At 36.4% G+C, this 17,353-nt stretch overlaps 1 long non-coding RNA gene across 1 annotated transcript in view; it reads right to left on the reverse strand.

The window, feature by feature from the left end:
- Window positions 1-17,114, reverse strand: part of LOC128627294 (uncharacterized) — a 79,488-nt gene extending 62,374 nt beyond the window's left edge. Inside the window, exons 1-2 of the long non-coding RNA XR_008391463.1 lie at window positions 17,046-17,114; window positions 5,764-5,846 (exon numbers count right to left, since the gene is read on the reverse strand). This is a non-coding gene — a long non-coding RNA (uncharacterized LOC128627294). The remainder of the gene's footprint in view (window positions 1-5,763; window positions 5,847-17,045) is intronic.
- Window positions 17,115-17,353: the final 239 nt, after the last annotated feature.

A 17,353-nucleotide genomic window follows, 5' to 3' on the forward strand; every position in this document is an offset into this window, starting at 1 on the left:
ACTCTCCATCATTGTGAGAACAATCCTCAACTTACTAAGTGATTTTGTGCACCATAACTCAATTCTGCATGCCTCAGCTTCTCCATTCTTAACATTTGATAGTAACTTGTTAATTTAAGAAAGATTCTTAAATTATGTTTTTTATTTTCTGTATGTTTTTTCTTTTCATAAAATAAAAAAACTCTACCCTTGAAATACAATTAGAATTGATCACCCTGAATGATATAATTTGGATTTTAAGTGATTGAAGTGTCAGCAAATTTTTATGTCTTCAAGTTAAATCTTCACATTGTTCCTAAATCATTATTTGAATAAACATAAAAAGATACAATCATATTTTTATTGCTCAAAAAAGAATAGTGAGTATAAATACTTAATTTTAAAACTTTTAAAAATATATTCTTTTGTCCAAAAATTTTATTTGACTCAATTTTGTTTGAGTCAATTTTATTTGACTTCTGGCTGGTGTAGCTCAGTGGACTGAGCACAGGCTGTGAACCAAAGTGTCACTGGTTCTATTCCAAGTCAGGGCACATGCCTGGGTTGAAGGCCAGGTCTCCAGTGGGGGCCATGTGAGAGGCAACCACACATTGATATTTCTCTCCCTCTCATTCTCCCTTCCTTCCCCTCTCTCTAAAAACAAAATCTTTAATAAATAAATAAAAATTTTATTTGACTCAAGAATGACAAATGTTTCAAAACAAGACCAAGGAAACCAGACATCTAAAGGCAAACCACTATTAAAGAGCTAGTGAAAGGATCGGGGAGGAAATGGCATGGCTGAGGGAAGTGAGCAGGCAGAGAGATTGTTGGGTTCGTAATCAACTGACTTGTAAATATTGGTAATGTGGGCTTAGACAGGCAATCAACCATTATAATGTATAGTGGTGCTCTCTGTTTGGTCTTGTGCTTTTCTTATTCCCTTTTGCCATACAGTGTACTCAAATTGTGTAGAATAGCAAAGAAGTATAAGGAATGATTCCTGCCCTTAGAGATTTTAATGATTAATAATAGAAGTGAGAGCAATACATAAAAAAGGTATATATCGATCATGGTCTATCCAGAAAAAGTCCAGCCATTGTTAATATAATGAGCATAGTTTGTCACATCAGTGTAACCTGGCAGCCAAGGAGAGTGGACTGGAATGTGCATGTGTGAACAATGACAACTTCACTGTAATCAGTTAGTGGTTAGTCCTTGAGTGAGCATGTGTACTGTGTATCTGTCACATTCAAAATGACTGAGTGAGTAGAGCTAGAAATCTGCATCAAATTTTGTGAGAAGCTGAGATCTTTCTCCATGGAAACTATGTGGATGATTCAGAAGGCCACAGCTATGGGCAATGGGTGATTGGCAGCTTCATCACAACAATGCACCCGCTCATGCATCATGTCTCATGCAGTTTTTTAGTGAAACATTAAATCACCCAAGTAGCTGAGGCCCCCTAAAGCCCAGATTTGGTGACTTGTGACTTCTGGCTTTTCTCAAAACTAAAATCATCTTTGAAAAGGAAGAGATTTCAGACTGTTGATGAGATTCAGAAAAATAAGATGAGGCAACTGGTGGCGATTGGGAGAACTGTGTGAGGTCCCAAGGTGCCTACTTTGAAGGGGACTGAAGCATCATTCTCCTATGCACAACGTTTCCTGTATCTTCTTAAATAAAGGTCTCTATTTTTCATAGTACATAGCTGGATACCTTCTGGATGGAACTCATATACAGTGTATGTGTATAAATACATATTAGAGATATATATGTACATTTATATTTTGAATATATTGATATTTAAAATTTTGTGTTTATATATAATAATATTTAAGGAATAAAGAATGATTAAGTGTTATATTATATCATTGAGATACAATGTTACTGTAAAATTTCAGAGAGGAAAGATCAGCAAGAACAGAAATAATCAGAACCTATTTTAGGACTTAATTACCCATGCAGATCCTCTTCAGTATTTTAAACACTTTTAAGTCCGTGCATCTGTGGCATCTTTGGTTTGATAATAGATGGCTTGATGCTTGTCAGAGGCTGGGTATTCTTTTTTTTATTTAATTCTCATACTAACTTATTATTTACAATGACTAAGTGAAAAAAACACTTATTATGTAACTTTTTTTTTCAAAATGTACTTTAAAGAAAAAAATTATGTCCGTACTCAACTGACACAGAAGGGGCTTTGAAAACATTCATTTTTAAAATTTGTTCCTTGGAGGTAACCATTTTTTGTGCAGGAGCAAAATATGAATTTTCTGAAACACCAGAGCTAATATGGAATAGTTTGTAGCTCAATCTTTGCCCCAGGTACTGCAGCCACTTAGAGTATTTGTTAATTAGGACTTAGATTTTAAAATACCTGTAGCAATCTGCCTTTCAGAGATTTTTATCTCCTTGTATGTCTGAGGGGAATTGTTTTATTGGTTCTGAAAGAAATATAATCAAATGATGTCATCTAATAAAGACAATGCAACACTCTGAAAAGAACATATTATTTAAGTTGTGAAGTAATACATTTTTTATACTACAAATCAGCAACGTAACACTTCTTTTGTCTGTTTCAAAACATTCATTCACCGTTTAGGGAATTTCAATTTTGTATACTTAACTGGGGTTAGAAAGAAAGAAAATTCAAAGGATTAAGTCACTAAGTCACTAAATTAATTTAAATCTCTAAATTAATATTATATAGGAAAATTATAGAGCTAATCTTTGTTATACTTTAAAATTAATTTGATTTGTATATAGAATGGACAATATGTACATGTATATAAGATTTTAAAAGTATAAATCAATCATCTATTTCCAGGAGATAGCCCCAGTCAACACCATTCATGCTGTATCTGTTCAGAGAGGTACCTAAGCAGACATGCTTGATTGAATGCTCATTAGGCATTGCCATCAAATCTGAAAAATATTTGAATGTGCTATAATGCTTGAACACATACAAGTCAGAGAAACATGGCAGTGATCACTTTAACAAGTTAGAAATCCTTAAGGCTTGCTGATGGTGCCAATTACTTAGAGAAGTTTGGTTGGTTACCAGGCCAGGGATGGCAAGTAGGGCTGGACCAGTGAAAGATGGAGCTGAGTTAGAACTCAGTAAGGAGAATGACAGAGTTGGAAACATCACATTGTTTGACTACTCTTACAGCAGAAGCAGCTTGCACCCAAGTAATAGACATAATCCCTGTTTCTTAACTAGTCCAATCATTATTGCATCTATTAATCCTAAGAAACTATTTGTGTTTTATAAAATTGTATGCTGCAGAGTATTTCTCCACTAATGTCCCACAAGGGAGTGGTATTCAGACTTGACTATACTTCAGAATCACTCTGAAAGCTTACTAAAAATGCATTTTCTCATCCTGGCCAGTGGGGTTCAGTTGGTTGGGCATCTTCCCACAAACTGAAAGGTCACTGGTTCAATTCCCAGTTGGGGCACATGCCTGGATTATGTGTTTGGTTCCCCATCAGCATGCATAGGAAAGGCAGCCGTCAATGTTTCTCTCTCACATCAATATTTCTCTCCCTCTCTACCATTCTCTCTAAAATCAAATAATTTAATGGAAGGAAGGAAGGAAGGAAGGAAGGAAGGAAGGAAGGAAGGAAGGAAGGAAGGAAGGAAGGAAGGAAGGAAGAGAGAGAGAAAGAATGCATTTTCTCAGCCTCCACCCGCAAGGGATTTTGGCCCCAAATATGTTAGGTAAGGTCTAGTAGAGTCTGCATTTGTGATGGTGGCTCAGTGATCCTGCTTTTCCACCACATAATTGGAGAAAGACCAATAAGAAACACTGGCCTTGGAATTCTTTGAGTTGCCAGGCCCAATGTCAGGTATACACCAAATGAATGTTGACATTGGAGATTGCCTTCAGGGCCTTCCCTGATTTTTTCATGTTTGAAATCACTGCATAGCATCTCCAAAGCGAAATATTGAGACAATTTTAGTTTAAACTTGAAAATTGCCACCAAAAATTTCCTGTGCACTTTTTCCTTGCTGAATACAGCATGCAACCTAGTTTTACATGGGTAAATGAAAAAATTCATGTAAGCAATGTTAGAACCTGGTGGTAAAATTTAACCTCCTATGTCTAATGTTTTAACACAGAGGGTACTTTATTCATTCATATTAATCAGTATTCCTTTTTATTCCTATCACAGAAAATGTAGCTGTGATCTAGCTTTGCAGTAGGGATTTTCCTTTAATATCACTATATAAATTTCTTTAAAATGTTATATTAATTGAAACTTCACCTGAGAAAATTACATCAGCTGAAATTGGCCTTGGCACCACCAGCATTTCAAAATTTTAGGTTTAAATTTATTGTGCATGTATAATGTCATGCTGAGAGTCATTTCCCCAGAATATAGCCTACCTTTTGGTAGGCAACCAAAAGTTAAGCATTTGGAATTTTTTATTAATTTTTTAAAGTTGCCAGGACCAAGGTTAACATTTTTTAATGTATATTCAAGGCCATTCTGTATTCCCTGCTCATTCCTTAGGCTTAGTATTACTAGACTCAGATTCTACTTGTCCTTTACTCTTTGACCCCATGTGTGTTTAGTTAGCTATAGTGTCATTCATGGAGTTATAAACCCAGTAAATCCAAAACTCCTCTTTGGGTAACAGCTATTTCACTTGCCAACTAGTCCCCCTGCCCAAATTGCCATAGCAACCAAAAAGATTGCAGTTGCTTATGTTGCCATCATGTACTGAACAGATGTAATCATTTTACAAAATGGTGCTTTGGTGATTCTCTATGGTTCAAGCTGCAAACAGCATTACTCCTCCCTCAGAGATTTTAGGGCATCAAACCACGAATATCTATGATTTGCTATGATGAGGAACCAAGTGAAATGAAATGATAACTTGCTATGGAGGCACAGGAGCATGCATGCGTGTGCACACACACACACTCCGTCTCCTCTTCCTGACTCATTAAGCAACAGCAGCAGCAGCAAAAAAACAAAAAAAATGTATGTAACAAATGTCAAGGACCTTACATTTAGCACTGAGACACTGATCTGGTTGGAATATAACAGGAGAGAACAAGAGAGTAAAGGAGTTCTTTCTCCAGAAGGGCTCTTGTCTAAAAATAGAGATGGCCCATAACAAACATGATACAAAGCCTGTCGCTGGGCTCCCTGAACAAATACACAGTGCCAGAAATTCTTATCATTAATTAGCCTCTCCTTCAGAGTTAGGGACTGAAGAATTCCAACAGCTACAAACAGGTATCTCTTTGAAAAGGAAGTGACAAAAATATGGCATATTAATAAAACTGGTATGAATTAATTTTCAAGATTATTAGACATTAGATTTCAAGAGAGGTCATGTGGCAGTGAAAGGGGTAAAATGAATCTCCAAGTAGGTTATATTAGTTTGCTAGAAACCAGCTAATTTTCTTGCTTCTGTGACTCAGGAAGGTGTGTGTATGTGTGTGTGTGTGTGTGTGTGTGTGTGTGTGTGTGTGTGTGTATATGTATAATTTCCTAATGGCCTTCCAAATGAAATGGGAAATCTAGGCAAATATTTAGTCAAAAACTAGAACATTCTCCTTGTCATGTTTACTTTAATGATAGATTTGAAATTTCATTTCTTATACTCATGTTGTCTCTGATATCATCTAGCATATTTCAGCAGTGAAGACAGATTAGAGCTATAGGTATTAAAATTTTTAGACTTCTCACAGAATTCTCTCTCTTATTACCTTAAGCAAGCACAAAATAAAAGCTTAACATGAAATAAAGGAATTCACTGACCATGTCCTCAGTACTGCTGGCCGTATGTATAGAGCAAGGGATGAATGGATACTTAGGCTACTTGAAGCCAGTGAGTCTTACTCCTGGAAGAAAACATGAGAATATAAGTCTAAAAACTAAAACAAAGAATTTATCTAAGACAAAACCAATTTTCTTGAAGATAAATTGTATTAAATAATAGAACAAATAAGAAAAACAAAGCATGGAGTGGCTTTTTCTGCATATTTGTGTGTTGTCTGCCAGTCTTGAGGCTATTTTAGCTAATGTGCTTTGAGAAAGCAGAAAAGCTACTTTTCTTGAGTTTTCAGCCACAATGGAATAGCAAGATCCAGTGCTTGTACTTGATGTCATCTCACTTAGGCCTAGAAGCTTCCCATTCATATAAACTACCTGCAAGTTTATGGCAGCTTAAACTCACAATGATCAGCATGAAGAGGAAGGAAGAGCTGAGCCGAAAACAGACAACTTTCAGAGGATCTTTAAGAAATGTGATCAATTATGTATACCCGCCAAGCTTAACAAGCTTAATGACTTGAAACAACAATCATATATTCTTGTTTATGTGTCTAAGGATTAGCTAAATATTCCTACTGACCGAGGATCAGTGCTCATTCTGCCTGGGTTCATTCATGGTATACAGACAGATGGCAGCCACCTAGAGGCTGCCTGTTGACTGAGTCTCAGCTGGGATGGCTTCTCTCTGCTCTGTGTGTCTCCTACTCTCTACCAGAATGAGACTTGCTCACATGGTTGTTACAGGGACTCGAGGATGTCACCAGAAATGTGAAAAGCTTCCTGAAAGTCACATTTATATCTACATAACTTAATTTCCATTGTGTTCTCTTCACCAAAGCTAGTTGCAGGAGCAGTCCAAATTCAAGCAGGTAAAGAAATAGATCTCATATCATGTTAGGAGGTACTGTGAAGAACTGTGACAGTCTCCCACAGAAAGTATGTTCCCAGAGGATACTGTGGGAAGATAGGCCCTCTACCAACGTCCCAGAGGAGAAAACAGGTTTTATAACATTAGGCATTTTTTCACCATCTGACATTGTGGAGACAACTACTTTGAGCTGAAATACCTGCACCCCGCAGGTCAATCTATTTTAAACTAGCTATGACAGAATAGATTTCTTTCAGGCAAAGATGGAGACCCAAGCATATATTCAGCATAATCTGGGGTGCTCAGTAAATGTTACTGAACGGACTGGGAAGACACTAAAGATCTGAGAGAAAAGATGTTATTAGAAACCATCAATACCAAATATAAACTGGCTCAGGTTCTGAAAGTCAGTGAAGCATTCCCCGCCCCCTTGGCTCCATTGCTTTAGTTGATTTTCCCTCTGGCTACAAAAGTCTTTGTCTAGCAGAAATAGGCTGAAAAACTATATTGGACCTTTGACCTGGTCTGGAATGAAATCTTGGAACTTTAAGATCTAGAATCTTCTATTTTTACTATATAGAAAAATTGAGAAATGTTAATGCACATATGATACAATCCTCATTTTAATCAAAGTATTATTTGTAGACCATTGTTTAAACATTTTTGAAATGTATATTATAGAAAATTTGTCTTTGCAAGTAAATTTTAACTTTATGAGTCCCACATCCAGCTCCAAACTAGATTTAAAAAGCATTACAAGCAATATAAGTTAAACTCAATTTAAAATTAGTTTACAAGAAAAAAGATAAGAAAATAAGAATTAATCATGAATAAGGTTAGTGCACAAAAAACATGTCATAAATATGTGTACAGTTAGCAAATATCTGACTACAGTATTTCTGACAGATAATACAAAAAGGAGAACTGATCCAAGTTTCACAGTGTTGTAGGGTAGACTGTAGAAGCTACAGTTTTTTCTCCTTTCATGTTTTCACATTCTCCCTTTACCGAGCATCACACCCACTTTTGTACTCATGACTGGAATTATCAATTATGGTGAACATGGACTTAAATATTGAGTTGGTAGTTTGTGAACCAGTTAATCTAGTTTGTAAATTCCAAAGAATTTCTATCTTAAGTTTGTAAGTTCTCCACATAATTTATTTTCCTATCCACTGGAAATAAATGTTAATACCAATAGATATGACGTGTGTCTCCAGTTCAATGACTTTTTTTAAAGGAAAACATGTTTTCAACATTTTAATCTAGAAAGGAATTTGTCACTTAGAAGTCTGTAGGTTTATGTTTAGCTATATCCCATAACCTTACTTTAATCTTCCATCTGTAGAAAATTACCTTTGGTTTTACTGAGCCAGTGAAAGAATAATAGACTAGTCGAGAAACCCCAGCCTGAGGTTGGCATTTGGGGTCTGTGAGTCATGATGAGCAAGGACAACAGAAAAGTGAACAGTCAAAAGCTGAAGTCAAAGCAGGTCATAGAGTAATTTGAAAGGATTATTATTTTTACTCTAATATGGGCAACATAAAGAACTCGTGTGTTTCTTTAAAATTCCCTTTTTATTTTTTCATAGCAATGACTACAAAAAAGAAATATTGCTCTAGTTTCTTTTATCCTTTTTCTCTTTTTTTGTTCCTATAATAAAGAGAAATTTTGTTGCTACCAGAAAACAGCAAAATCTTTCTTGATTACACAATCCAAATGTTTTAGAATTACTTGCTGAGAAATTCCCCTGAGCATGAAGTAGTCTCCCTGCCCTTTCATCCGATGCAGACTTCTGGGCAGCAGGAGTCCTGCCCTTCTCATGGTGCAGACAGCCTTGTCTCAGTGGGGTTGCCGTTAACCAGCCACGCATTAAAAACAGTATATGGATTAGAGGGCAGGACACAGCAAAAAGACAGATATTTAAATATTGCTATTGTAAGAAGAGAGAATGTAATTAAGAGCACATTATTAGGGAATCACTAGTTTTGGAAAAGAAGCATTTTAGAATGGAGAATCCAGAATTATACACAGCAAGTGTGAAAGTTGGAATGTCTCTGTACTGCTCAGTCATGGATTTTTCAATACTTAATCTCTAAAGAATGAGCACATTGAGGTCTATGCTGTTTGACATTACTCCTTCAAACAAAACATCCTTCAGTTATTGTTGATGATGTGCATATTAAGAGCAGAAAACCTTGAAAAAATGTGGTCTTCCATAAATACCTTTTTAATCATGTGTTATTATTTATGTAATTGCAGATGCTCCTCAATTTACAGTGGGATTATGTCCCAATAAACCCATTGTAAAGTGAAAAATCTCAGAAAATTGAAAGTGCATTTGCTTTACTAAAATACAGTTAACACACCTAACTAAACATCAGAGCTTAGCCTAGCCTACTTTATACATGATCAGAACTATTGGCATACAACCTCATCATTAGTCAAGGAATATCTGTAGTTGACTTCCTCTCTCCTTCTAACTAGAAGTAGGAGAAGGAGGTGGGAGTTTTGTTGACAAAAACACAAAGCAAAATTGAAAAAAAACAACTCTGCCAACAAGCACACTGTAGAGTATCAGTTGTTTACCCTCCTCATCGTGTGGTTGACTGGGAATGGTGGTTTGCTATGGCTGGCCTACGTTGCAAGAGTGATACTGCGTATCACTAGCCCAGGAAAAGATCAAAACTCAAAGTGTGGTTTCTATTCAATGCTTATCACTTTCACACCATCAGGAAGTCAAAACATTGTAAGCCTCATCATAAGTCAGGACTGTCTGTATATAAAATCCAAGTTGGCACTATCTCCAATCAGTATTTCATCTGGTGTATAGTTACCAGAAAGAATAGAGTGACGATACTGAAAGAAGGACTAGAATCACAACTGAAAAAGTATGACCCTATAAGGAAACATGAGGGATATCTGAAATAGTGTCAACAATTAAAAATAATAATAAATGATAATAATTTTGTATTTTGCATCTATAACATAGGGCAAAGGCAATTATAATTGTTCGGAATCATCATTAGATTGCCAAACAACATTTTAACTTTAAAAATCCCTTTAAAAAGTAGAACAAATGATCATTTGGCACACCATAGTAAACATGCTGATTTGTGTGACCAAATTTCGAATTATCTCTCAATGCCCACAGAAAATGGCAGCTTGCCCAAGTTTTAAGTTTTAAACCAAATAATTTAAAAGAATCTACAGTGTACCCACTACCCATTCCCATCCAATGTGACATGAAATATTTTATTAAATCTTGATTCCAGACATGCCTCTTCCTGGCAGCATTCCATCCTGCCCTTCAAGCAGACACAGGCAACATAGTCCCAGCAAGGTCATGGTGTGGGGTGGTACAAGGTTAGCCAGATCAGTGAGACCATTCAAAACGAAATGCAGATTACAAGGCAGAATGCAGGGGAAGAGACCAGAGAACCAACCATGTGTATTCTGAAGAGGGATAACATGATTACAGGGTATAAATATCATAGAGATAGGAGCACAAAGTGAGAAAGGAAATTATATGGCAGTGACAGATGGCTTAAATTTTCTTCTCAAGGAGAAACAGTACAGCCAAAGTGACAATAATATTTTTTAAAGTTCTGAAAATAAAATAAGTTGGACCTGACACTAAAAAAATATTTCTGTATTGAGTTAATATTTAAAATCCCCATATATAAAATCAAAGTCATCTTTCATAAATTCTCCACCCCCTTTCTTTTTTTTAACTTTTCAGGACATCCCATTCTCCTAGATCAACATGCTGATAATATTTTTAATGCCTTCTCTACCTTTTTTCATTACATTTCTCACATTCAGCCAGTGAGTCCAGACACTTTCAGTCCTCATTGTTTCCTAAATTCTCCTTTTCTTTCATTTTCCACAGCCACTTCTCTAACTCAGTCCCTGGCTTCTAAATTCCACTCTGAAATTGTTCTTCCCTCTCCCACCAATTTTATAGCCTGCTGTCGAATGCCTCTTCCTAATGTGGAACTATAATTTTGTCATTTAGCTGACCATAAACAGTCAAGAAAGCCGCCACTCTACCAAGTAATGTGAGAATACTTATTCCTTGAAGTTTAACTTCTTCTTCATTATGATCCACCCTCCAACTTTATCTTGCATCTCTCCATACACTCAATACCCCAACTCCTTATACATATACTCCCAGCTTTCTTCCTTGTCTTTTGTTCTAGTAGTTCATACACATGTGCACCTACATTTCAAATGTCAGCTCAACAGCTACCCATCTATGAAGTTTCCATGACTCCCTAGAAGAAAGCAATCTCATCTTTAGGAACACTTGGACACTTTATTTCTAATTATACTGGTGCCTGTCTGATTTGTTTTAAAATAATTATGTAAGCCATTCAGAGGAAGACAAATGCCATATGACTTCACTCATCTGTGGAATCAAATGAACAAACTAAACTAACAAGCAAAATAGAGACAGACTCATAGAGAGAAGGTTGTAGAGAGCAGGCTGACAGCTTGGGGTAGGAGGGGTGTGGAGAAGTGCAGGTATCAAGCAAAAAAGAGAATGAACTCATGGATATGGACAACAGTGTGGTGACTGTGATGGGTGAAGAAAGAGGGAAGAAAGAGATAAAGAGTAACATAAAAAAGACAATAAAAATGTTAACTATTTTCAAATGAGGGAAAAAAAGAATGGTACACTTGTCACAACTCCCCCTGTTAGATTGTACACTCTTCAAGGGCAAGAACCCTGCCTGCTTATCTATTGTGTAACTAACTAGTTTATACAAAGTGTGAGTAAGTGCTTGAATGAATAAAATGTTAAGAATTAAAATTAGGAATTGATTTATTTAAACTTCATGTGAATAAACTTAAGAGTTTGCCATTTTTACCAAGAGTGGGTGAAAAGGAAAGCAAGCCACGTCCAATTTTATTCTAAATAAAGTGAGTAGCATGTGCTGCTTCTACCTGGAAAACAACCTCATCCCAACCATCATCATTTTGGGCACAGCTGTTTGCTTACCAAACTTCATAGCTAAGAAAACTATTATTATTAAAATACTAAAAGAAGATATAAAGTATGTTAATAATAGTTATCTTTGAAATATATTATTTGAATTAATATTTAATATTTTATGCATTTCTACTTTTCTACATTTATAGCCAGAATAACATTATTTAAAGTATTGGGTCTAACATTTTAAAGATGTAAATTTTGATGTAAATGACACAAAAATGACCCTTTATAGATGGAAGGTAATGATTTATATTTTGCAACAATAACTCTAAAGGCAACTTAAAAATATAATAAAGGAGGCAAAAAAAGTTGCAAATGTAACTGACCAAACCAGGGTTTGTCCATGTGGCACCCTGATGCATAACCTCACAATTAGAGGGGAAGGAAACAGACTTTTATTTACAGGATTCTAACCTTGGTGGGGGCTGCTAAGAGCACTCCTGCTTAGAACCCTGTTCTCCCTCAAGACCCAGCACTTCCCTTACCCCCACCAGGCTATAGGCCACAATCATGCCCAGAAGTTCCCCCGTATCCTTATTTGTTGTTAAGCTGGCTGCACAAACGGGTCTCTATCCTCTTTGGAAGGTGCTCTTGTGGGTTTTAGAGTCACCATCCTCTCAGCAGCTCTCTCCTTCAGGACCTGGGCTACGTTGTTCTCAGCCTCCATGTAGTAGTTCTAGGAAACACGTGTCATATTACACTGAATAACAGTGGAGTCCAGGGAGGCACATGTCCCAAGAGAACAACTTCTCTATACATTGGTCCTTCAGAGAAGCAGAAATCCAAAGCTCAGCATTCCCAGTCACAACTCAGTTGAGGTTCAAGCATCTCCCATGAATCTGTGCTTGGTTAGGCAGGTCCCAACACAGCCCCACAGTTCTTCCAAGTCCTTGCACAGCTCCATCAGCTCTCTCCTTACACCCTTTCCTCACATATAGCTTCTTCCTCATCTCTTTCCAGCCTCATGGTGGAATTCTCTCCCTTTCATCCCACCCTTGTTTTAAATGCTCAGCCAGGAACTTCCTATGTGACCTCATATCCAGCCCCTCCTATGATGTGCTACTTTTGTCAGTTCCCTCATGTCTTTTACTTTCTGCTGGCTGCCATCTTTAGTCAGGGCAAGAGTTCCCTATGACATAGAGGCATCTGCCTTCCCTGACTATATCACAAGTCACTACACTCTTCAAGTCACATACACACTTGCTCAGGGTGGCAGCATAGCTATTAACTTGCCGTTGTTATAAAAGTATCTTAATGTATCATCTACTTGTCCATTCCCCAATTAAGGTTTGTGGGGAATGTGCTCTATTTTGGGGGACTCCCACTCTATACCCAATTATATAAAGAGAACAAAGAGGCTGCTGTTATTACTGATACAGTCACTATGATAAAGATTTTAACTAAGATTGTAGCAGTGGGATGAGAGGAAAGTTCAAATCATAATCAATGACCTTTGATTAAAAGTTCAGTGAGGGGAATGATGGGCTGGGGAAGATCTTTCAATATTTCAACCTGATCAATAAATGAGGTTTTGCTTTTAATCTAAGTGCCAGTGGTTCAATGATCCAGAAGTTGGCTGACAAAATAAGCTACATAGATGGTTCTAATAGAAAGAGTCTTTAAAGGGTATGTAGTGAACAAAGAAAAGAAACCTGGTGTGTTAGCTTTTATCTTCATTAGCTCTGGTCAGCATGAGTTATAGTCAAGTTAGATAACAGAGCTTTCTGTTGAAATTATATATTTTTTAAGGAGAGATGCTGCCAAGAGCTGGCTCTCTAGGAAAAATAGTGACAACTTTCCCTGAAAAGAACAAGACCTAATTAGTTCTTAAAGGAAACATATGCCTCTAAAGTAAGAGTGGGGTACATTTTAACTTTGGGGTAAATGTTGTTGACATTTGGTAGTGGTATAGAATAAACTGGTTCAATTCATCAGTGATAGATATAAATTAACAGTAGAAAGACATCCATAGTTTGTACTGTATATTTTTGTCTTTATTTTATGACATACATTTCTTGGCATTTAGAATAACCACTATATCTACAACCATTTTAATATAAAAATTTATAGAAATGAAATATTAGCTTTATTTATTGGGAGGTAAATGACTGTTTTTTTTTATTTACTGGGAGACATTAGGTCATCAAGTTTCATAACTATAACTGAGCTTGTACCAACTACATAAAGTGCAATTGTAATTCCTGGGAGGAAGCAATCTTTATAAAGAAGGAGTCCCTACTTCAGCTACAGATGCTACTAAATCCTCCTGTAGTTACATCTTTCATCTTTTACTAAAATTCTAATCATTGTGCCATTTCACCTTTTATTTTTAGCTACAAACTTTACACTGGAATAGATGAGACAAGAGGAACTGAATCAATTCCATTCCAACATTGTCTTTATACTAAGACTCACCAAATGCCCATGGCAGAGGTTAGAACAGAGAAGAAAGAAACTATTCCAGTGATACCACCACAAATTAGCATTTTGGTCTTGGGAAAATTAAGGAACCTTTCTGCACCTCATTTTCATTATCTAGAATATGGACATTTTAGCTTCAAGGACTATTTTTTCACCTGGTATAATATCAACACTATGGCAAATCTAACAACTCACTCACAAAATTCTTGAGTATTTAATAATGAGCTCTGGTAGATTTGTCAAAATGGTATGAGCTACATCGAGCACACAATGGTCAGGAGGAGAAGATAACAAAGAAGTTTGGGAGGCAAGGGACTAAAGAGTAGAAACAGTAACTTAAAGACATTCAAATGAAATTTAAATCAGTCCAAGTCCAGATGTGAGATTTTTAACTTCCGAACCAGGGGTGTCCAACTCTCCGTGGGCTGCATGTGGCCAAGGATGGCTATGAATGTGGCCTGACACAAAATCATAAATTTACTCAAAACATTATGAGATTTTTTTTGTTTTTGTTATTTCACATATGGCCCAAGAAAACTGCTTTTTCCAGGGTAGCACAGAAACACCAGACATTTGGACACCCCTGTAACAAAACCATGAAATAAATAGTCATAACAATAGATAGAAAAGATATATAAAATGTAAAGCTTGGAAGATTGAACCACTGGAGAACAAGTGATGACAATATGTGAAGGATATGTCAATTTAGTTAAGACTGTAAGGGGCAGGGTTCTACAGAAAAAAATAACAAATGATCACTTATTAAAAGTTGATACTCAAAAATAATTACAGACATTGTAGACTGAATGTAGCTCACATGTACTAATCTGTCTACACTGACAGCCTGTTAAATACAGCCCAGAATATTATTAGATAGGATGGGCAACAAGACATACTCAGATTTTCCTGAAGGTGAAAATGAAATAAAATAATGAGATAGTTATCTAGTTCCAGATTTGTGTCTGTGCCATCACCTTCAGAATTTCCTAATTGTGAGTCTATTCCTACTTTCATACCAGCATTCTGCCTACTCCAGTTTCTAAAAATTTTTTTAACTGAAGTTTCGGCCGCACTCTTAATACCAAGAGTAATTTTGGGATACATCCCCAGCTATATTAAGAAATTCCTTTTTAATCCTCTGTATGCATCTCACCAAACTGGTCTTAAATCAATGATGCATTGATATATTGTGCCAATTAGAAACCATGTTTTCCAAAAAGCTGCTCTGCCCAAAGTCTAGACTTATACCGTGTCAGTCTTCCGTGGCTTTAGCCTTGGTGACTGTGCTTAGTGCTTTCTCTAAAATAAGTAAGCTGGGTTCTGTTCCCTAGATCTGCAGATTTCCGGCCACTATTGGCTGATTTATGAATGGAACCTTCTTGAATAGTTGCTGCTTGTTGAACAATACCTCTTAATACCGATTATTTTCTAAATTTTATCATAGATCTACCTATTTTTTTCATAAAATTTTGGACTGCGTAAGGCACTGTCTGTGGTTAGCTGCTATACTGAATCACCTTTCTCTAAGTCTGGCCTAGCTATCTCTCATGGTGTACTCCCTTGTGCCTCTATAAACACTGCCCCAGGCTGACGTCTAGTCGGGGAACTGCTTCATGCTATACCATACCCCAAACTATAGACACATTGTGTTTTCAGGTGGGAAGATAGAAAATTCACAGAGAATTATAAATCTATAAGACCCAAATGTCTTATTTTTTAAAGTGCTAAGGATAGTTAACTATAAAGAACATACTGAATAGATAAGTCAGAGTCTTCAGACAGGGGGTGGTGCTTTCAGTTAATACTCTATCACATCCTATAGAAAAACCTGTTACTTGCATCACAATACTGTACAAAGGGATATTTTATTTTGCCCCATAGGATGTGTTGATAATTACTCTCTAGAGAGAGGGAAAGTTAAATAATTTTTTTCAGATGCTTGCTAGTGACTAGAGAATAGGGGTCATTTCCTTCCTCATTCTGGATAGCTCAATATTACTTTAAAAAAAACCCACATATTCTAAATTTTCATCCAGATATAAGCAATTTTTTTAAATCAATGCAAAAACTATGCAGACACAGGGGACTGAAAACACAGTTGTCCCTTAGTCTAAGATTGTAATAAGTGCGAGCTTGGAAATGGGCAAGAAATAGCACTAAATTGCCTTTCAATAGCAAGCTGGCTATTGTCCAGTGGACCCTCCAAAAATTCTCTAGGAAAGTTCAATTTTGATTACTTTTTTTTTGACTAGTTTATAGTATGTTATGTAGGTCTAGTGATTATATCATACAAGTAAATTGCCTGTGGTTACTCTTTATGGCAATGCAAATGATTCCTTGCATAACTAGGCAAATAAATTTTATCCAGTAGAGGTAAAATTGAACTCCTCCTGGTTGAAACAATAACAGAAGCATTACAAATTATTGACCACTAAGATATTAGACAGTTTTGCTTCTTTCAAAAAATTCATTTTTCTCTTTTTTTACAATATATTTTGTTGATTATGCTATTACAGTTGTCCCATTCCCCCCCCTTATTCCCCTCTGCCCCCCACACCCCCTCCCACCTTCATTTCTCCCCATCACTAGTTCATGTCCATGGGTCATACATATAAGTCCTTTGGCTTCTCCATTTTACATATACATCTTCATTATAATCTCTAGCAAATATATATAAAATGTTATTTTCTACAAATTCTCTATGGAACATTATCATTTTCCTCATTTATGAACTAGTTACAGTCATTAGTGCATATTCATTTTATATTTACAGAAAACTCATTATTTTATCTTTTTACAAATTATTCTTTATGGCTAGCTAACCTGTACCTTTGTACCCTGCACAGAGGACCTCACTACCAGTATCATCAGGCTTGATCAGGCACTCCGGGGCCTGTAGAGTGCCTCGCATGAATGCTGCCTCCTTTCCTAATTCTATGTCTTATTTCCCCCCCAAAGTTAATCTCTTGAATACAAACCTTGCTTCTCTGAATATTCCCATGTCCACCATGTTCCTTCCTCCACAGCCCTGTACTTCTGTAATATCACAGCTCCCCGCCCTTAGAAGTTGTCTTGTACCAAAGTCCATACAACATTTAATTGGGCTACAATTGTATAGCCCAATCTCTGCTACTGGCTAAAGTGAAAGGTGGTTCTTAGCTTTGCGGGTAGAGAAAAAAAGCACATTGCAAATGTCCTAATCTTGACTATTGGTTTTTTCAAAGATAAAGAAAAACAAATAAAAACTAGACAAACAAACAAAAAAGATAGCACCGTGAGGATTAAA

Source organism: Artibeus jamaicensis, unplaced genomic scaffold (genome assembly GCF_021234435.1).
Source record: "Artibeus jamaicensis isolate MK-2021 breed Jamaican fruit bat unplaced genomic scaffold, CSHL_Jam_final contig_373, whole genome shotgun sequence".
Lineage (NCBI taxonomy): Eukaryota > Metazoa > Chordata > Mammalia > Chiroptera > Phyllostomidae > Artibeus > Artibeus jamaicensis.